The following is a 23,313-nucleotide window of genomic DNA, read 5'->3' on the forward strand; positions in this document are numbered from 1 at the left end:
ACTTCCAGTGCTAACAGGGAGCTACAGACCCTGAGCTGTCCCAGCCCAGCTGGCAATGACACAAAGAAAGGCATCAATCCACTTGAGGCCACCATCCTGAGAACACCAGCTCGCACAGAGTGGCAGCCACGGGTTCAGTGTGAGCTCAGAACGGAAATCCCCAAATCTGCAAACGGCACAAAAACGGCAAAATCTCCATATCTGCAAAGCCACTTCTGCCAACTGGTTTATGTATGTACCAAACTAATGTAGATCTTTAGAAACACATTTATTAACACTTGTTTAGGACTCCTTGGGCCTGGCCACACTGGCTGAAGGACATTTAAGCACTGGTTGACTGTCACATCCACAAACTAAAGCTTTCATAAATCTTTTTGAGTTCTGGTTGAAAAACTGACTTAATTACCAACAGTCAGATTGTGTCCTTGGGATATAAAGAACGTTTATAGAAAACAATGTATGCAAAGATGTTCAAAGTGAGAACAGTGACAGCAAAACCCACATGAACTCCTGACTTGCTGGCGAGAACATTTGTAGCGTACAGACAAAGCAGCCCAGGTGCCAGGATCATCTGCTCAGCACTTGGCAATGAGACACCCAGACACGAGGGACCTGCCTGCAACCGTCTGGATTGCAAAACACCCAAACCTGCCCATTCAAAGCAGCAGCATTTTGTGAAGCTGCATCACTGCAGGGCATCCTGGGGTAGGAAACTCACCCATGCACCCCAGATCCAGGTACCCCACTCTGTGTCTTGTGCTGTCCACAGGTTGGCCCCCACAGATGGGAGCCACCGGGCACAAGGCTGCTCTGCCAACTGGCACAAAACCAGCTGCACGCCCCCACCCACAGAAGGGACGGTGTGGTGTAAAACTCATCAGGGGCTTGGTTTTCTTCTCCATAGTCTCCAATCCTACCTTGATTTAGAACAAATGAAAGCACTGAGTGTCTCCAAAAGCTCCAAGTAACTCATGATTTCTGATCTTATGCCCCTTGCTCCATGCATTACTCGTGTGTTTGGCTTCCCTTGTCCTGCATCTAGAGCAGAGATTACAAATTGCACCATCAGCAGCCCAGTACGGTCTAAGTCACAAGGAAGGATCTGAGTCATCTTCCTGGGAGAGTATTTTAGCCATACATCATTGTTTGTTTTCAGGCAAACCCATACAATTATGCAACATTAATTCTTTTAAAGCATTTGGGACTTCAGTTCAATTTAAAATCCCGTAGGCTTTATGGCCAGAGTGAGGGATACAAATGTGTGCATACAAATGAAGACTTGGGAAGATGTATGTGGGGAGGATTAAATGGCATACAGAGCCTCATGCACACTCTGGGCAAACTCTGGCCAGGCTGTAACAGAGCATGGGAGGCCTGAAGGAAGATCCCATGTCAAAAGCTAAGTCATGATATTTATGTCTCCAGAGCATGGTTTTGCTCTCCCAGCGCACTGAGTGTTTTCTGCGAGCACAAGGCCTGATTGTGATCTTCTGGGAGTGCATTTCCACAGGCTTCAACAGGCCCAGGTGACCTTGCCTAGATGAGCTCCTGATTTATGCTGGCTTAAATGGGAATGAAAATACCATCTATTTAAAAACAAGGATCAGTTACACCAGGAGTAGAGGGAGACATTAAAATGTCTCCAATCTGAGTATTTTCTCACTGTAGGTTAGTGGAAAGCCAGAGGAATAAGGCTGCCTGTTCACCCTTGGGCAGCAGGATGATCAGTGCCACAGCCCCGGCACCTTGAGGCTGTTTGTTCATTCTGTCACAGGGGCCTCAGCCTTGTCTGAGGTGCTTTTACCACCACCCTCTGCCTCCTCCCTCTTCCAATGCAGGGGATCACGGGTAGGTCTTATCCCTTTGGCCTCACAGGATGACAAAGGCCCCTGTCCCACTTTCCTTTTCTTTTAATTAACAGATATAACACAATGCACCCCCTTCCAGCACAAACTGTGTGTGAACCTTTCTGCTGTGAGCACGAGGCAAAGCCCAGTCGTGTAACCTCGAAAGCTGCTCTGCATCCACATTCAAAGAGCTCAGCACTGAGCCCCACCAGGACTGGCCCAGTGCAACCACTGGCCCCAGGGCTTGTGGGGCAGGAGGCAAATGGGAGAAAAAAAACCTCAAGTCATGTTCCCAGTGCCCAGCTCAGCCTTGCCACTCATCAGTGCCACTTGCTGTGGAGGAAAACAGACACTTAGTAAAACATTACCAGGAGCAGGTTGAAAGGCAATTGTAAGTCAGCACTTGCAAAACCCCCAAATTTTTAACAATAATTTATTTGTTGCTATTATTATTATTAGTAGTAGTAGTATTACCATCATCATCACTACTATTTGAAGACCCACTGTGTGCTGTTGTGCTGTTACATGACCCTCACTGTACAAACAAGGTCTTGGTCCTCGTGAACTGCAGACCCCAGAGAGAGCCAGGAGCTAGGGATGCAACAACAGAAAGCAAAGAAAGAAACCCCAAAGCTTGGCTGAATGCTTTCCTCAAAATGTACTCTCACGATTTCAGGAGGCCTAGCAAATAAATCAGAGTTTACAATGTTGGCTACCTATTTATTTCTGCGTCAGTATAAAGGAGTGTAGTCTACAGTATTATTTTTTCCTCTCTTTGTTTTAGGGGAATATACAGACAGCTTTGCATCTCTACATTCATTTTTCACTTACAATGTAAACTCCACTGAAGCTGGGGGAATTATTGACAACCAATACTGAGGCAATCCAAGGCCAGACCTTGACCTATTGATTTCTCCAAGATTGCACAGGATGTATGCAGTTCATCGCAGAATACAATCTTTGTTTGTTTTGTTTATTACTCAATATATAACCATGTGGAATAAAGGACACCACCGAACTGCAGAAATGCCTGAGGATTTCTCTTTAATTGAAATCAGGTCTGGGAACATCCTAGCAAATCAAGAGCAGTTAGCCTTTGAGAAAATTCACTGTTTTCACAAAGTTTACTTCCAAATGGGATTTAGCTTTAACTCTTTGTCTCTCACACCAGCTCAGCTACATAACTTTTAATGATTTCTCTGAAGTAGCTACACGCTACTCAGTAGTCTGGAAACTTCCATGCACAACAGATGTTGGGCAGGACTCTTGTTTATACTAAAGTTGTAGACAGTAGTTGATAAAAATCAAGTACATGTAATTATTAGAGATATTCCTGATATCTGTCAAGATCTGTATCTTTAAAAAAGCATCTCCAGACGCTCTTTGAAATCCTTTGAAAGGATTTTGGTTCAGTCCATTAAGAACCTACAGGCTCTCCTTGTAGAACTATGACCTAGATCTGAATTTTACTTAAGTTTGACAGTGGTTTAGATTAACTTTTAGTTCAGAGCCCTCTAATTGCAATGCAGAGAGCAGTGCAGAGAGCACTTAACTATAACAGCAGTTTGGCTCCAGCTCCAGCCTTCTCTGAGAGCGCCCCCGCCCCTGATAACTGGGTGCCAGCCCCAGCGAGCAGAAGGAACATCTCAGCTCTGATGTACTAATTAAAGTCCCCTCGTTTCCCACACTGGAGCTCCCTGTGTGTTATGAAACAGCCAAACAAGAGTGTTCCTGCTTAGCTAAAGATTTCACAACGGGACTTTCCTTCTTCAGCTGTAATTTTCCAAACTCCCATTTCCAGAGGCTCTCATTTCAGGGCGTTTATTGGATTGAGATATCTCATAATTATAACAAAAGGGTTCATCCCTCCAGCCTGTTGTAAATGGGCAGCAGCAGGCTGCAAGAGGATCAGGATATGAAGATTAATGCAACAAACTTGAATTCTTTTGCTCCCTCCCTCCAGTAACCAGTGTGTGTGTGTGTGTGTGTGTGGTGTGTGTGTGTGTGTGGCTGGGAAGGAAAAGAAAGGGCTCCTATGCTCCGGGATAATAGCAAATGCTGCTGAAGAGGAAAAAGGGAAACACTGTTTATCCCTAGCAGAGAGATAATTGATCTATAGTCTGCACACAACTGGTCTCAAAGCAGCCAGCAGCCTCATGGAAGGGACTGTAGCTACCCAGAGCCCAAACGAGCCTGTCAAACAAAGGCTTTATGGGGACACAAGGGAGAACAAAAGTGGCACATTTCATTCCTTCATAATAAATCTTCCATCTTTATTGTGCAGAGATGTTTTGCTCCTGGGTGTGCCGTGTTTCAGAGCAGGGCCTGCCCCTGCCACTCCACCCCCCCCGGAATGCTTGATGTTGACCCAGAGCATCCAGCCTGAGCTGTGAGGCTTTATGGGGTTTATTTTTGCTGTGCACAGCCAGACCCAGCTGTTCTCTGCATCCTCAGACAGCTCCTGGGCTCCAGCTCTATCACTCTCGATTTTATGTGCGCTAAAGGTAATAAAATAACCATTTCTAAATTTAACTAGCATTACATAATGCAGCTATTTATTATGTAAAGCTGCTGCTTACAATGCCCAGAATATTGATCACTACAAAAAATGCAATTCAGCTAGAGCTCGTTTAAATTAATGTTACTGTTTTCCTTTCTTTTTGTTTAAAGGATAAATCAAAGATCTAATTTGTCCTCATGAATTCACCCCTGCAAAGCACACAAGGCACTGGGCGGTGTGTGGTTTGCTGTCACTCAGGCTCATGTGCAGCTCTCGGCTCAAAATCTGGCAGAGGATATGCCAAGATGACAATTTGTTCATTATCCAAGCCACTGGAAAAGGCAAATAAGCACACTAACCTGCATACTAACCTGCTTCATTTCAAATCAGGTCAATTTTTTTTCTTTTCTCAGCTATAACACAACATTGGCAACCACTTAAGAATTCCAGCATTATGACTGTATATCATCATTATCACCTAAAGGAGATCATGAATAGGTATTTCCTTACAATAACACATGAAGCCAGAGAAAATGAAAGATGTTTTCCTATTCTTCAAGCCTTTTGGGGGTAGAAAGAGGGATGGGAAAAGAGAATTAAATATTAACAGAGCCAACAGATCACTAAGCAAAAAACAATTAAATAGCACAGCATCCATTCAACAGTAACACCAAATCATGATGCAACCACAGAGCGTGGGGTGACATTCTAATCATGGATTAAAGGACTGATTTGTGTCTCATGAGTATTCATGGGCAAAACCTGGTACGTGCAAACTGATCTCAGGGAAATATGTTTTGTGGGAAACATGAGGTTATACAAGTGTCTGAGCAAAATGATGATGCCTTTTCTTGACTGTGCCTTAGGGACAAAGGAAATATTTACCTTTATATCTCCTACTTTCTTTTTTTCCATGGAGCTGTTTTCCTCCTCACTACAGAATGAGACACGGGGTTTTTCCCATCTACCTGCCCATCCTTACACTTGCCTGTACAAATACAGGCAACCATAAAAAGTCACTCCTGCCATTTGACATCACCCAGAAAACCAAAGGTTAGGAGGAACCATGGAGAAATGCCATTGTGGGCAGTACTCCTCTAATGGCATCCAGGAGTCAGCATTTCCAAAGATGAATCTCTCCTACAAACAGAGGAGACGGGGTAAATCCAGCCCCACAGCAGTTGTGCTGTAAGCCATTGCACACGGCTGATCCATGGGGAAGAGGCCTTGGAACAGCAAACTGCAAAATGCCCTGACTCGGAAGGAGCACTTTTTCTGCACCATTAGAGTGGCCTGGCTTGGCTTTAGTGCAAAGGTTGCTGTTAGTCACAATCTTACATAACTTATTTTCTTCCATTTACCATCAGCTCAGGACACAATAAAATTAAATAAAATTAAATATACTAATGGGACAAACGATACAAATTTCCCATTCGGACCAGAGAAGACCTCAAGAAACCGATGAGGCTCACACTGAGAAAAGTTCATATCTAGTGGTCTCTGGCCACATAGGTACAGAGATGCATACTTTGTGCAGACGATGTGGGAAATGATCCTTTGCAGTATTTTCCACTAAACAACTACCCCCAAAACATGGAGGAAGCCATGCATGACTTCAGTCAGCACTGAGGAGGCTTTGCTGGGTATCCTAAGGCACCTGACTTATATAGCTGTAGCCCTGGTACAGCAGACTGGTTTCCTCTCCCTGTTTTACAGTTCGGAAAGTCCCTGATTTCTCCATTTACATCCTCATCTGCCATCAATCATCACTGTCAGTGCAGGACTGTTTGCTAATACTGAGATCACTCTTCTCACTCAGCCTCTGAGCAGTTGTCTTCCTTTCGGCGCAGTAAAAAAAACAGCAGCTAAGGCAGTACATTTTTATAATCTTAATGGAGCTCATACTTTAAAGTTTAAAGGAGCTTAAAGAGTGGGAAAGCCCCTGTGGAAAATCCAGTGTTTTCTTATGCAAGTCAGGTTTTTGGTTGTGTATTAGCTGCTGTTATTTTCAGTAGCCAGTGTTTCATTCCTGTTCAGAAGCAAATGCAAAAAGCAAGTGAGCAATTTATAATGAAATAATCAATGCTGGTGGTGAATTCGCTTGTGCCTGTGCACTTAGCCTTGCCTATGATAAGAAATTTCTCTTGGGGGCAGCATTTCTTACAGAGATGGATGGATTTATTTTCTGTCTTCAAAATGTTTACCAGCACATCTAGATTTCCTTCTCCAGCCATACTGCTGGTTGGGGGGGAAAGAGCTCCCCACACTAATGCCAGCAGGGGAGAACAGAGGCATCTTGAGGTGGAACAGCAACCCATAAGGCAGGGCACTGTCCCTTTCCCTTCCCCTGAAATTCCCCACCTAGCAGCTTTGGTGGGACACTCCATGAGAAACTTGCAGTTCACCCAACCAACCCATCATGGGCTTTAGAAGCCCCTGTTCCCCAGGGTGGGCTTTGTGGGAGCACCAAAGCACAGGCTGCCTGCACCAGGGATCACTAATGCTGGGGACTATCTGAAACCCCATTCCCACAGAAAGATGAAGCACATGGAGCTGACTTCAGGCTGCTGAGAGCCCTAAGTCACTTAATGTCTGCCCACGCAGCTCTGGCTCCTGCCCTAAGCCTCTTAGAGGCTTGTTTTACCGGTGTGGGACAGGTCTGCTGGAGAGTGTGTAGGCTGGGGGTCAAGACAAGGTGACAGAGAAAACACAGCCCAGTCATGCTCTGTGTAGGTCAGACGTGGGAAGCTGCCCCACAAACACGTCAAGAGGTTACAGAGCTATAAATGTTTAATTGGATTTCTCCATATCAGTCCCAGGAGGTGGAGGAAGCCCTGCAAGGAGGATGGGAGAAGCAGATGCAGTGACTGCTCTAATGCTCAGGGCCACGGGCTCTCAAACCCTGTGGGTTTCTCAGGAGCATGTGGCCAAACTAGGTGAAAATATAGCCAAGGATGGCTAATTAGGAGCCTGGCTGGGAGCAATCCATGAGGGCTCAGCTCTCCTGTGAACTAAACCTGAAGAATATGGCTGAGGTTCAACATCTTGGAAGGAAAGTGCTGAGGAGCTAAGGACTGAAGAAACCATGCAGTGTGTTGTGAGAGATGAGATTAAGAGCAGAAGGGTGTTCCTGCAGGGAATAGTCCCAGAAACCTGAACAAATACACAGCACAAAATAAACTGAGGAGCTTTACACCAACGGAGCTTCACATTCCATATTCAGATGGAATGCCAGGAGTTCAGTATTTATCAACAAAGCTGAGAGGACAGTTGTACTCACAGCTCACTTAACCATGGGTGCTCCAAAACAGATGCTTCTGAATGCAGGCAGAGAGAAACCCAGGCCACTTTTGGGCACTGCCTTCCCATTTTTTCTCTCTTTGAAACTGAGGTGACTGATTTTCACCTCATTTATGCGACAGTAAATCAGAAGCAAATTTAGCAAAGGCAAGAAGGTGATGTGGGTGTAGTGTGCTGGAATGCCTGAGAACCATCCTTATTGTTATTATTAAGCTGTAACTGTATGTGGTACTATAAATCAGCCCATCCTGCTGATAAGGGAGTGTTTGGTAACACTACAAGTTTGTAACAAGCCCGAGACTGGTGGGGTTTATGAGCAACCCACAACAGTAAATGCCTGAGCTCCCCCTCTGTAGGGAAGAGCTGTGGCTCTTTCCTCCCCATCACTCTTGTAGCTGAGCCACAAAAACCCCTCTGCTTTCTTCACTGATATCCTGATCTTTGTGTTTTGCAGTGCTTCCCCAACCAGGTTGCTTGTTTTGCAGACTTTGGGTCTTGTTCCAGCAGTTTTCACAGGTGGAACAGATGACCTTCCTGCAGAAATGAAGCACAACAAAGTACAGTCCACCAGAATGTGGCTGGTTACCTTTGCTCAGTATCCATAAGTGTGGATGGGTGAGAATCTCATTGCAGAGTGCACATTTCTGTTTGGTGCATACTACGTGTGGAAGATGCTTCTGGCCTTTAATTCTTCTTCCCATCCATTGCCCCATAGGAAAATTTCCTCTCTTTTGTCTTCTTGCTGGGAACAATAGCCTGCCCTTTCCTGATGTGCAAGATGCTCCTGCTCATCTCAACAGCATCACTGGTCTAACCTGGGGTATCCCAGTGTCAAAACCAGGAGGCTGAGCTGACTTGCAGAAACCCCACTGGTGATAATCAAGCATGTAAATGGGGCTTACAGACACCCCTGCGTGGGGAAATGACTGGTGAGTGAGACAAGGTGTCAGGCAGAGAGAGATCCCTCATCCTCAGCTTCCTGGGGCAACTGTCACACTAGGGCACAAAACCACCAAGGACTTCTTCCAAGACACTCCTGTGAGGGCTTTAGAAGCAGGGATCAGACCTGACACAATGTGGGTGTTAAAGAGAGGTCATCCTGCAGCCTCTGTGTGTGTTGAGAGCAGACTGCCTTGGCATCATGGCCAATGAAGAGGTTTCATTTTGCCTGTGGTCTGCCTTCACTTCCTTCACTTCAAATGCCAGGGCACTGTTTTCCAGCTGCATCACTCTGCTGGTCTTGGGGGAAGGGAGAATAAGTCCTTATCTTTAGTATCAAAAAAAAGAGCTATAGAAACATCATGAAGGGTGTCTAGCCCTCCCCTCCCTCAGCCTACAGGAGTAAACATCCTCACTTAGGTGTGCCTTTTACCATATTAATAGCTACTTCCCTTTCCGTAATCACTGGGTTATTGCTCAACAAATTGCAGCAACATTAATAGCCAATGACCCACAAACTCAGTACAGCATCAAAGGTCGCCAAGTTATCTCACGCAATGAACTTACTTTTGATGAATTGGTACCATTCCCTGGAACATTCTTACAGTAATTTTAAGAGTCATAACATCTTGCCATGTGCTGCTTTAACTTTTTGACATGGAGCTAAAAATAGCAAGCGCTGCACAGCCTGGGAGAACAGCTTCAAGTTCAGATCTGAGCTGAAAATCCCCAGCGTTTCAGGCTGTTCGCACGAGCGTTTTGATTTCAACAGACCATAAAGACAAGGTTAAAATGAGAAGTTTGGATATGAGTCCTAAGCAGGAAGGAGACAGGTACAAAAAACGTTTACTTGACTTCATCTGATTTCTATTTAGAGAATCACAGCACCAAAAGCTGGCAACAGATCTGCAGGCAGAGGCCAGCTCAAAATGATCAGTGATCATAAGCAGATGCTGCTGAGGCTTTGGTTGCTGTGCTGTTTGCTGTCTCAGCCGTGTCACCACACGGGCGTCGTCGCTCATCCTGGGTCTTGCTCACCCACTACACGACACGTAGACTGCTCACTGGCCTCACTGGGCAGACAGAAGGCACAGTGGTGGGTTAGGTTTTGCCAAGTGCTTTGAGATCCCTGAGTGGAAGGTGCCATGATGACTGGTACTTACTGTGGCCATTTGCTTGCTCTTCTCCTGCTGGGAAGGCAGGCACTGGGGGAAATCTTGAGCTCTGAGGGCAGGTGTGTGGCAGGAGCCCCAACAAGCGAGGGACGGCATGAGCTCTGCATCCTGTGACGCTACAGGAGGCCAAGCCAGGATTCAAAGCGCCCGCCACAGCCTCTCCTGCACTGCCTGAGTATGGGAGAGGACCCCTGCGCTCTTTGTGTACCTGATTCTGAGAAAACATGGAAGCCTGGACTATTTCGGTATTACGTTTCCATAATGCCCCTCCGCCACACGCCTGCTGCTCCTTGATCTGGCCTGCCTAATCTCACGCCCTGGGCTGTTCCAGCCCCCTGGGATGCGGGGTGGCTGCACTGGAAGTGGTGAGGAGGTGGCTCTGCCTTGTTTACGTTTGGAGCATGAATGGCTGCTGGCAATCCTGTGGGCTGTTCCGGTTATCAGGCACGGCACTGCTCTGCTGCCAGCTCCCTCATCTTGAGCTTGTAGCGGGTGATGCGATGCCTTAGGTAATCCAGTGTGGGAAGGGTGAACACCCTGCCATTTACTGGTTATTTATACACCCAGATTGGCTTTCTCTGCCTGCCTAGCTCCTTTATTTTTAAAGGGGAATGTGAACATTCAAAAGATGTTTTTTGAAAGCGTTGTCTCTCCCCTCACCTGGATGCAGCCAAGAGAATTTTCTGCTCTAGCTGCCATCAAAACTTCCAATACATATTGCCATGTCAAAGGAGCCAGGAGGCAGCACCCCTACCACTGGGACTGAGGTGAGGGGAAGATGGGGACAAAGATGACAACTATAGCTACAGAGGTGTCAGGCAGCCCAAAGAGCAGAGAGTAGCCTTCTCCCAAGGATTTAAGGTCAAAGCCTGGAATATCCTTTCACTAAGGCTTAAAGGCACATTTTGAGGCTGTGCCTTCTGTGAAGCGAGGTGGATGAGTGCAGATGGGATTCCTTGGGTTTGGACTGGCAGGTGGATAGGTGCAGATGGGATTCCCTGGGTTTGGATTGGAGCAACATGCCTGCTGCTCTGTACTTCTTGCCATCAGCTGTTAGATGTGATCTGTGGATCCCAGTTGCTAAATCCTGGGCAAGCTCACATGTGATGTTTTGGGGTAATTCAGTCCAAGCTTGTGTTGTGTTTGCTGGGCTGTAGACAGGAAGGAAGATTGTCATGACAGAGCCGTCTTCTTCTCCTACCCATCTGTCCACTCTTCCTTTTATAACAGGGATTTCTCGAGTCATTTCCCTCACAGACTATTCCCACACAAACACCACAGGAGAAACAACAGCAGAGTGAAGTGCAGCACTGCCCTGGTCCCGTGGTTGGATATGGTTTAAGTAACCAGGCTGTTCTTTTCTGCCACAGGAGGCTCCTTGGCAAAGTCAATAAAGTAAGAGGAAAATGTTTAGCACTTGCACTGTCTTTTGTGCCAGGAGCTCTCAGCGCCGTACCCACAACAATGAACCAGCCTCGCAATGCTCCTTGGGGGCGGATTAGCACAATCACACACGTTTTGGAAGGCGATGTTACAGCCAGTTAAGGGCAAAATCATTCATTACAGTATGTCCTGCTGCACTATAACTGGATCAGCTCACCAGGGCACCTAATCCATGGGTTGCAGGGCCCTTTTCCTGACGGCTCACAGCTTCAGCAGGAAGCACAGGACGCTCAGCTGTTCCCTGAAGCTATTTCCCAGATGCTGAAAACACCAGGATTCTGCTGGGACTCATGCAGCAGAAAGTGATTATCAGGCTGAGGCGAGAAGCTGGAGAACCTGATAAATTCCCAGTTTCTATTTACTGTTCCCTGAGGACCTATGGAGTGGGGAAAGTGCCCTCCTGGGTGATTTTTCCACCGACCGTGAGCTGGTTGGCAGAGGACCTGTGTGCTGCCAGCCGTGTCTTGGGACATGTCACCAGAGGGCATTGCTGAGACTTGCAGAGCCCAAACTCGGCTGGGATTGCACCAACAATGCCATGGGGACTCTGAAGAGGAGAATTTCGAGCATTTCACTGTTAACACTATATGGAACCTTACAGGCACCACCCTAAACATACACCAAAGCAGCAACAATCCAGAATGTGCAGAGGTCAGGGTTGGCACGGGAGCTGTACAGACAGCAGAGATTTAGGATACACCTGGTGTTCCTCGTCTCCGTTGTCCTTTCACAGTGCCAGCAGCCTAGGAGTAATGAGAATTTTAAATAAATAAATAAATAAAATGCATAAATAAACATACATCCTTTCAATGTAAATTAAGGCCATATTGCAGGAGAAATTGAATCCAAAGAATGAAAAGTCAAACAAACAAACAAGCAACCAACCAAAGAAAACCAATTATTTTTTGAGGGAGTCAGGAATGAGTAAACAAAACAATGAGTGCCTCTGGCCCCCAGCATCCGTGCACTGGCACTATCACATCTCACTGGGAGCAAGGCGTGGGCTTCCTTTTGGAGTCACTCCTGCCTCACCATGATGCCCCTCTACCCTGTGGCTTCTTTATCTCAGTTTAAAACAGTTTAATTGTGACATACGGCTTTGCCTGGTGGACTCGGCACCAGCATTTTTTGGTTAAAGCCATAGATCGACCCCAGAAGGATCAGGATTTATTTTTTCCATTTTCCTTGTAGCATCCACTTTGGAAGAAATTAATTTCTCCTCCTCCTTGTTTGGCCATGCAGTTTTACAACATCTCCCTGCATCACTTGAAAAGCAGCATAGATGGTTGGCCTATTGTGAGAAACCCCAGGGAGTTTTTAAGCTGTACAGCAACCAGCTTTAGCTTCACCGGGATGAAAACAGACAATAGGAAGAGGAAGGGGGTTCTGGAGAACTCCAGCTCACTGTTTCCAATTAGGAAGCGACTTCAGTTCGTTCCATCACTGCAGCGCATCTTGGCAAGCAGCACAATTTGTTCAGGTCTTCTCTCGGGCTCTGCTCCCAAGAAACTTCCCTGCTCAGCAAAGCAGTTCAGCGTGTGCCCCAGTCGTGCTGAAATCAACGAGGTCCACACAAATGCTCCAAAGGGGATCCCAAATTTTCCAGCCTTCCCTGAGCCGGCATCTTCCAGCCTGCAGGAAGGGGAAGGCAGAGGGAGTGCCCTGGTTGCCAGTGAACGGTCTGGGTGCTGCCTTACACAGCCTCAAGACCCGGCTGGGAGAGCTCTTGTCTCCTCATACTTTCACCCAAGCTCAGCTTAAGCACAGGCCACTGTGCTTTCAGCACCTTGTTACCCAAACTGCAGCACAGTCTGCCCGACTTGTAATGAACCAGCCAGTGATGAATTTACTATTTACTGTAAATCTCCTAGCCACTTCTGGCTAATTTTACAGGTTTTAGCCAAGGATTATTCACGCTTCTGACCAAACTCTATCCCACATCAGTGTGGGTGGAAGGATCTGTCCCACATTTATTGTCCTTCCTAGTTTATTGCCTTTGTTTTTCTTCTCACAGATTAATTACAAACATCTCACTCTGTGAACTCCCACTGTATGGTGGCTCTGTGATCTCAGCGCCATGAATTATAGATGCCTGACATATCACACCAAGCTATTATGATTTTTTTTTCCACAAGCAAGCTATGAATAATGAAGAAGATCTATTAAATTTATAATATTCTCTATCTTTGGTACAGGAACGGGAAGGCAAAGCCCGATGATGCCTTTTATCGCCCTCCCCTCCCTCTCCGGGCTCGGGCAGCTCTAACAATGTGAGTCTCAATATGGATTCTGTGTATTCAGGAAAAATTATTGATGTTGTTGAGATTTCAGCCTTGGGATCCCTCCGTCAGTCACACGAGGGTATCTCACAGCTTTATTCAGATCGCTGGGGACTGTGGCTGGCCCAGAGCCGCTGTGCAAGGGGTGATGGCTGACACGGCCCCACCACCCGCTCCTGTGCCAGCAGCCTCCTGCCTCCTTTTCTGGCGCATTCCGCGGGATGGATGGAGGTAGAGGAGGTGTTTAAATGGAGGGGTGGAAGGAGGTTGTGACAGGCGGCTGAAAGGGAGCCACAAGAGAGGAGGCTATGGAGCCCCATGGATGAGAACCGTGACCCTCAGCCGCCCCCTCTCAGGGGTTTCCCCTCAGCGGCCCCTCCTCAACGCTTTCCCCTGGGGTCTCCCCTCAGCGGCCTTCGCCTCGGGGGTCTCCCCTCAGCCATTTCTCCTCAGGGGTCTCCCCTGGGCACCGCCTTTTGCCGCCATTTCCCCTCAGGCCCTTCCCCCCACGCGGGGGTCTCCCCTCAGCCCTTTCCCGCGGGGTCTCCCCCGGACCCCCCCAGGGGCGCGGCCCCGCCCCCTCCCCCGCGCGCGGCAGCCCCGCGCGGTGCCCGCGCGCCGCCGCTGACGTCACAGCGCGTTATTGCCCGTGCCCGTGAATGACTGAGCGCCGGGGGGGGGAGGGAAGGGGGGCGGGGAGGCCGCGCGCGCGCGGCGCCCGGCCAGGCGGAAATGGGCGCGCGGGCCGCGGCGGCGGGCGGGGGAGGGGCGGGAGGCAGGTGGGGCCGCGCCCGGCGGCGCCGCGAAATGGCGGCGGGAGGGTCCCGGGGCCGCGGGTTCGGGGCCCGCACGGTCCCGGCGGGGGCGGGGTGAGGTGCGATGGGCTCAGGGGAGCTGGGCCGGCACCTGCCCTCGGCCACCGCCCGGGTCCTGGGCAGGACGTTGGTGTCTGCAGGCGCCGGGGCATGGGGAGCCCCCATCCTCATCCACGTCCCATTCCCATGCTCATCCCAATTCATGTCCTCATCCCCGTCGCCATCTTCATCCCCATCCCTATCTGCGTCCTTGTCCCCATTCCTGTCCCTGCTCCTCAGGGCCTGCTGTGAGTGACCAAGTCGGACCCATGGCTGGCGTCACCCACTGAGGCTCGCGGCAGCCCCAGGTGTCCCCACAGGGGTGACCCAGCCCCCGGCGCTGTGGCCAGGCTGTCTCAGGATGGGCTCCCCGCAGCTTCCTTTGCCATATTCCTGCCTTGGCCATCAATATTTGCCTGGTTGCAGCCACAGCCTGTGTCTCCCACCGTGACAGGGTCAACGGTGCCCTGCTCCATCCTGGGCACAGTGACAAGGGCATTGTCCTTCCCTCATGGCACTGACCACGTCACCCTCGCACGCCCCACTGCTCACCTGCCATATCCCTGCATGTGGACCCGCCTTGTTCCCACTGTCCCGGCCAGTGACCCTGTGCCAGCACCGTCTCTCACTTGGGATCAAACGGAGCCTACCACCTGCTTTTTCAGTGTTCAAACAAGCCACTTTAAGCTTTCTCATGTGTTTCCAACTTGGCTGTGCCATGAGGATTACGATTTATGGCAGTGTGAGGCAGCTGGGGTGCTGCGTGTCCTGGCTCCGTCAGGCACGGCTGGATCTCGGTGTCTGGAGCTGAGGCTTCCCCCCCAACCCAAACCCATAGGATATGGATTCCTTGGGACATTTGGATCACCCAGAGCTTCCCCAGGGACTCCAGGAGAGCAGGGTTGGACACAGGGTGCTGCCCTTGTGGTGGTGGGAATCACCTGCCCCAGGAACAATTTGCTCCATTGGTGCGGTGCAAAATGAGGGAGAAGATGATGGCATCTAATTTTATTTATTGGGTCAAGTATCTGCTAATAGCAGAGAGGTTTAATCTCTAGGATACAGAAACACTGCAGAAGCAAATGCCCCAGTGCATTTCAGTGCACACACGGGGTGATTAAAGCCCAGACTGTCATTTGCCGCCTGAAAACTGGATAAAGCACAGGGAAAAAAGTCTGCAGCGTAGCTGAATCCTCTTGTTTATGCCCAACAGGAAGGTAAGGGCTTTACTGGAGCATCCCCTGTGTGATACCTCTGGGAGCTGCTGGAGCCAAACAAGACGGACACAACAAATGCCTTCTGGATATAATCGTTCCCAGGCACAGCAGAAGGGAAGGAAGACTTTTATAAACAATTATCCATGCAAGCTGCAAGAGTAGCATTTGCAGTAGCTCTCCAGGGCCATGATAATACTCCCCGAGACATGCCGAGATGGATAGGATTTATAAATCGTGGATGGGTATTTCCTACATTGCATCTCTCCCGGCAGTATTATCCCATGAAGCTCTCTGCAGAAGACATATATGTTCATGAAAACATTTTATAGCCCTGTTGTGCTGGGATTAATATCAGATAAGAAAGTCCAGACCATGTGTACTTTGTTCTTTCCAGCACATTTCCGAGTCTGCAAATAGAAAAGAGTCCAAAGAAGCAGATGACTATTAACTAATATTCTTGCAACTTGGTGCAATTTTGGCATTTCATACACAGTTTTCATAATAATTTACAGGTGGTGTATTTCTTCAAAAGCAGACTTATGTGTGCGTCCAAAGACAGTGTCTCAATGTAGAGATGTTCAGATAGAAATGATATTTCTTGGTATACAAAACCAAGATGCTCATATGGACCCAGCTGGACTTAGACCACTTGGAGAATGAAGAGGGCCATCTCTAGAAATCCAATTCTCTTTCTGAGAGAAAGAGAGAATGTTGCTGCCTGGCAATATTATCCACACACAGAACTTCATTGCAGGATGGGTTTAGCACAGGGCACCCTTCTCCCTTCAACGTGGCCATGAAATCTCACACAGATTGAACATTCCCGATCTCCACCTGCTCTGAGCTCCACCACTGTGTGCCCAGAATATTCCTTGGTCACCGGTGTGCTCGGAGCCTTTCTGTCTGTCCATGGGAACCTGTGGTATCTCCAGGGAATTGGTATTTGAGGCATCCCAAGATGCAGGAGCTGCTCCTGTGCTGCCTGCAGCCCCCTCTCCAGGCAGGAGCGGTCAGATGGGCATGCAGGGACACTTGTGCAAGGAGAACTGAACATCTTGTGCCAAACATGTTTTGTTTTACATCAGGCTTATAATTCTAGGGCTAATGTTTGGTTTGGAAGCTCGAAGCTGTGCCCGAGCCCACAGCTGCCAGCCCTAGAGCAGGCAGTGGTGTAATAGCCATTTAACTCCCCTGCACTGTGATCTGATGGTGGGATGTGCTCCCAGGCTGCTTTTAGGTCTGACTGGGGAACAAAATCAATCACAGAGCACCCGTTACAACGAAAGCGCTGTTGGTGTCAATTACCTAAACTCTGCGAACGTAACTCTTCTAATTTCCTGTTAAATCAGTAATGTTACCAATCTCAGTCTATTATTTTAATTAGGACTGTGACTGCAGTTGCTAGGAGCCCAGCGAGCGCAGACAAATGCGAATGTGTAATTAGTCCCACAAACGAGTGGCAAGTTGAATGTGTCAACATCCTGGATAGTTACAACATGGGGTGCAGTGGGAGGCCAGGCCATTTGGGCCAGATCCTGATCTCACTGGCCTCAGCGCCAGCCCAGCAGACTCCGCAGAGGTCAGCAATACCCTGGACATGAGCTGGGCTCAGGGAATCCAGATCTGGCCCCTGGGAATCCATATCTGGCCCCTGGTCATTGCAGCTTCTTGGAGCTTCACCCTGGGTTATTTTTAAAATGTCTGATGTCCCACCTTGTTTGATTTATTTATTTTTTTTTCCTTGCTGTAACGCCTCCTCAGAGCCAATTATCGTGCAGTGAACACTGCAGTCAGGTTAGCTGAACGTGGGTGTTCTCAGCGCCAGCTGGCATCAGATTCCAGCCCTCCCAGGGGACTGGAGCTCCTAGGGTGGGTATGGAAGTGCTTGGCTTCCTCCTCTCCCTTCCTAGCTGTGAAAGAAACCTCTCAGCTTCTGTCACATCTGACTGCCTCATGCATCCCCAAAACAGCCGCGCTTTGACGAGGGAGACAGGCGTTCCGACAGCAGAGCAGCGCTTGCTACCAACCTCACCAGAAAACACAAGCTGAGCACAGAACCCCTGGCTAAATATAGAGCCCAACTGGGAGAGAAAACAATGTGGCGTTGCAGCTCCATCAAAATTAAGAATGAAATTCTGAAGGCGCTGCTCAGTGACGACCCCCGGCTGCTCCCAGCGAGCACCGTGTGCCCAGAGGTCCAGCCCGCCGCCAGCATCCAGCATGGAATGGCACAGGAGGGAGAGCCCTGCTTTTATTAGCACTTGGCCATCAGTCAGCAGTCCACACCACAAATAAATGAACGGGCTGGGTGCATGTCATCCCAGTTCACGTGTTACAGAAATAACGCTGGACTGGAACCAGAGTTAACACAGCTGAGATTTGGGATGTGGCTGATTTGGAGAGAGGGCAGATGGCAGGGCCTCGTTGGGCTATACCTGCTCTTGGAGGCAGACCTCATTTACAGCTCCATCCATCTTCTACACTGTAATTTCCCTGCTTTAGTAGGTCACTCTCCTGCTTCACATGGTACTTCTTTTGGAACAAATAGACTAGGAAAAAGTCAAGGGTTTGGTATATATTGGATAGACTGATTTAGTCACCTTTCCAAGACAAAACCATTACAGAAATTGTATAAAAAAGGTGAGGGAACCCTGAGGGTGTTGTGTGAAGGTTATTCCCACGGGACCTGAGGACCAGGCAGTGATGCTGTGCCGACGTGAGCACTGCAATGCCTTCAGTCCTGGTACCTCATCTGGGTCTGAACCCTCAGGCTTCATGCTCTCACTCATGGCTTGTGTTGGATTGGATTTTTCGTCCTGTCTCGTGACATTCAAACAGAAGTCAGGCGCTGTTACTTGATACATTAAGTTTTGAGCCCAGTTCCCCAGTGACAGAGCCCCTGCCACTGCCTTGCAAGAGCTGCTGTGACCTTGCAGAAGGTGCCTGACCTGCCCTTGTTTGCTTCCTACTTACTTTCCTTTAGTCTTCCAGGAAACAACTTTAACAAAACCACATTGCATATATGTTTTATAACAACAATCCACCATTACTGTCACTGGTGGGTTTTCAGACCCTGTCCCAACATGTGTCCTTGCAGCAGAAATGCCAGTATCCGTCCCAGGACAGAACCAGGGCTCACCAGTCCTGATGGCTGGGTGCCTGCTCATCCCTGAGACAGCCCTGGGCAGGGTGGCTGTCACCTCTGAGTTGTTGCAGGTCAATACACTTACCTGAAGAGCCCAGGGGCTGGCAGTGCTCCCCGCTGCCTCCACACCCCTTGAGATGCCTGTTTTGTGCAGGAAAGGGGAGAATTGCCATCCTCACGCCCTTGTGTCCTGATGCTGCAGCTCCCCTCGTGCTCTTTTGATCCTTACTCCAGCTTTCTGCAGGAAGGGAGGTGTCCAGCACCTGTGCCATGCCAGCTCCAGGCTGGCCAGGCAGGTTCCTCATCCCACCATGTAGCCCTCTGAGGTGAACCCACTTGATTAAAGTCTGTGTGATGTCACAGATGTGCAGAGATACTCTTAGCTGTAGGATTGTGCAACTGGCTGGTAATGTGCATGTTAATAAGGCTATTAAGGTTTACAAATATTCTGCTCTTCCTTACAGTTTATAATTTAATTAATTGCCAGTTAATTGTCTTATTTTCCCCCTGTGATTGATGTCAGTGAGTGGGATTAGGCAGCATCAGATGACAGAGGAAGGAGGAATGAATGCAGCATCCTATGATGGTACGAGGGGAGATGTTTTTATGGACAAATCCTTTCTGACATGGATGAATACCTCAATGAGATATCACAGAGTATCAGCTCAATACATATTGTAATGGGATCATTAGTGGAGGTACCAGCTGTGTGAGGTTTGTATTCACAAGCCACAAGTAAGTAACGGGGAAATATTGGCTCCTTGGAAATGTTTGCCAAGCATAAATCTTTCCTGTTTTTACTGAGCTGGTGCTCAGTTTACATAAACTGGGAAATAATTCTCTAAGGCTTGTGGGACTGCTCCAGCTGCCCCTGAAGTCGGTCATGGCAGGGCAGCTTTGGTGAAGGAAGAGAATCCAAACACAGCCCTGCTGAAGCAATATTTTTCCATAGGGAAAAATTAAAGAGGAGGGTTTAAGGAGGGTCTCCCACCAGGGTGTGCAAGCCAGGCTGTGGCTCCGTCCCTAAAACAAGAGGCATCTTTACTTCTAAGCGGGGAAGGGGGGATGGCTGAGCAGACACTGCATCTCCTTCTCTTCCAGGATTTTGAGTCTCTCACCAGGCTTGTTCACACCCTGCCCACCCCCGAATGCCTGCTTGATGGACAGGTCTGTGCATCACAGACGTGCTGGGAATATCATTCCTTCAAGATCCCGTTGTGCCTGCAGACACGGGCAGTGTGCAGCCACAAGGGCCAAGTGGGTCACTGAGCTCAGGCTGATTCTCGACCTGGAGATGGTGCAGAAGGAATTTCAGGGCTTTTGCCTTCCCCGAGTCTTTCTGGGTGACCAAAGACAGCCAGCTTTGTGGGGGAATTGCATTCCTTTAGCTCCCAAAGCCTGCAGCGGTGCCAAGCAAGGGGATCTGGGGTAAACAAATCTCAGGCGACTTTTGACCAGACTTTGATCGCATTTCAGTAGAATAAACCTGGAGTGATTCCAGTGGCTTTGGTGTGAGTGGGATCAGGCTGTGAAACTGGGCTGCACAGCAGAAAGCCTGAATGTTCCTGCTGGGGTGGGTGTGCAGTGTGGTTGAACCCTGCTTAAATCGGCACAAGCTAAGGAGGTCATTTCTGAGGCTGCAGCCGGAACACGGAGCTGGCCAAACCACATCTGTCTCCTTTAATTCATTCCTTCCATTTTGGGGACTTAGCCTTCAGGAACAGCTATCGGTGATTACATAAAAGAGATTAGCCAACAGTTGTGCATAAATCAAGGCCAGTGCAAGATGTGTCCTAAGTGCATTGCGAAACCCGGGGCTGGTGGAGGACAAGTTCCTCCTCCCGGGGAGTGAGGCTCCCCAGCACGGGGTCAAGGACAAAACCTTCCTGCTTCTCAAAACGGCTCTTCAGACAAAAACCTCTCCAGGCAGAGAGGTGCATGGTGGGGCATGGTCTGCCCCAGAGCTGTCTGGTGTGGATTTTTTCACCAAAGGAGATCTTCTATCCTAGATACACAATGGAAGCAATGAAAGAAAGGAAAGGGCTGGAGAATCTTATTGTAAACCAGATCCTCATGTGTGAATGCAAATAAATCTTGCTGCTGAAGGAAAAGCCAAACCAGAATGTGTTACATTTTCTCTTTTAGCACAGTTGCTAAGAAAATATCTTGATTTGAACACTGTTGGATGACTCAACAAATCTTTTTTTTCCTGTTTTTTTTGGTGTTGGGGTTTTTTTTTGTGTTTTTTTTTGTTTTGTTTTGTTTTGTTTTGTTTTTTAGTTGGTTGGTTGGTTTTGTTTTTTTCATTTTGAGGCGATTTCATAATTTTTCCGTTCTTTTTTTTGTCTATTAACATGCAGGGTGAGGTTGTCCCAAGATCAGGGAGCTGGAATTTCCCTTCCAGTGTTGTCTTACTGCTCCTCTCCTTTTTCTCTTGCTTTTTTTGTTGCAGGTCACAGCAGATCTGTGGTGAGGTTGGTGGGGGAAGGCTCAGCCCTTCTCTCACTCCATCTGCCCTGGATAGTGCCAGTCCTTTGACAGGAGAGCACCTGGCTGGGCATTGTCCTTTCACCTCACCATCAATATGTCTGCATCACAGCTTTCCTCGTGAGCTTTTAGGGCAAAATTACCAAAAGCAGTCTGGAGTTTTTGGTGTCTTCATTTTTGAGGAGCTGAACCTGAGACGCAGCAGCTGAGTTTCAACAGAGCTGAACAGTAGTTCCCGTTACTGGCCGAGCACTCATTGCTGCTTGAAAGCAGGCTTGGGGTGTCTTTAATTGTAATTATTGTTCAGAGAAGAACTGTGCATCAAACCTGAGCAAGACCCGGGGGAAATTGTAGAAAAGGGGATTTACTCTTCTCTGGTAGGAAACTGAAACAATGTGCAATTTAGGATCTGCCATTTAAATGTGTGTTGGTTCCTCATGATGAAACCATCTACCCAAAGGCATTTAGAATTATTTTTTAAAAAGCACAAAAATGCTTATTTCCTATTGAAATGTTCAGGAAACACATGCTCAGGAATAGAGCTGAAAATGAAGCTGGTTATCTTTCTTCATCCTTTGATCTCTAACATCTTTCAAAATCTGGCCTCCAAGTAATGTGCCCAAGGATGCACAAAATCAAGGGCTGAATCTTTATCTCCTGCACTTGATCATCTCTGCACTGCAAGTCACAACACAGATACATTGCTCCTCCTCAGGACTGGCCCTGGCTGAGGCAGCCAACAAGACTAATCCCAGAAATACAGGTTGTGGATGGGAATTCACAAATGCCCTGAGCAGGCACCCTCTCTGTTTCCTCCCATCTACGTTGCAGCTGCATTTGGCCCATGATTCTCCCCACATGTGTGGTGAATTTAAATATCTATCCCAGTCCTTGACCTACATGGAGGAGCATGGAGTCAGTCATTTGTGAACCGACAGCCATTGAGAATCTGAGGCCTTTTCATGCTGGAAATACCATAGGGAGGAAGGAGAGTGCCTGCAGACAGCAACTGCCTCTGTAGTGAAGGGGAAGTCTGAAGTTTCCCCTCTGCTTTTTTGTGCATAACAGCATCTGTATGCCTCATTTCCATCTTCACAGCTCCTGTAATTTACATAATGAACATTTGCAAAGCCTGAGATCTGGGTTCACTTTGTACCACATTTACTGTAGATGACCTTCAGCATATCATCAGAAAAGTTTCCCAGGCAATTTTCCCAAAGGATGTGAATGTGAAACCTAAGATCATCAGGGAAGGAGGAAAGGGGAATGAAAGCAGATTTCTGAGATATGTCATTCAAAGATATGTTTTCGCTTCTACAGCAGAACAAAAAATATTTGAATTTGAAAAGAAGGGAGTTTTGTCTTTAAAGCAGGTGTTGGTATCAGGTCCCTCAATAAAGTGACTTTAATTAGGTTTGCCTTCCTAGATCTGCAGAAAGACTATTTCCTTGATAAAAATGCATTTGAAAAAATAGTACATAGAGGGGGAAAAAATAACCCTCAGAGAGACCATTTTATTTGCATTCCTTCATAAGCAATGGCTGTAAAATAGGCTTATCCACTTTGGCCCCCTGATCAGGTAATGAATCTGGAAAAAAAAAAAAAAAGTCTGGTGACAAATAACTGGCAATCTAGCAGAGATTCAGGGCTGAGGAGGAATTCTGACCTCGAAGGATAGGAATAGGACATCAGGGTGAGGACAAGCAGCTGAAGCCACTTATGGCTCCTCTGAAGGTGTCAGCTGCAGCTCTGATTGCACCTCCTGATAGTGCTCCAGTAATCACAAAGTGATAAAGCAGGAACTGACCCATTTTTGCCTCTGACACCCATCCTCAATGAACTGTCCTTTTCAGACCCAAGTTCCTGCAGAGATCATCTGACAGACAGTCCTGGGAAGCTGCATCTCCAAGATTATATTGAACTTTATGTTACATTTACATTGGGGTAACAGGATAAACACTTATAGATGTTGGCTGGCTTCTGGATAAGCACAAGTTAGGGATCATCTCTCATCTGAGAGGTGCTTGTGAGCCCATGTTTTGTTTGCTGTTTGGGCAACAACACATGTTATTGCTCTCTGCAGCAATGGAGGATGCTTTGAAAGAAGAATTTCGTTTTGTAACTCAC

Source organism: Chamaea fasciata, unplaced genomic scaffold, assembly GCF_029207755.1.
Source record: "Chamaea fasciata isolate MVZ Bird 193981 ecotype frontalis unplaced genomic scaffold, bChaFas1.0.hap1 SCAF_11, whole genome shotgun sequence".
Classification (NCBI taxonomy): Eukaryota; Metazoa; Chordata; class Aves; order Passeriformes; family Sylviidae; genus Chamaea; species Chamaea fasciata.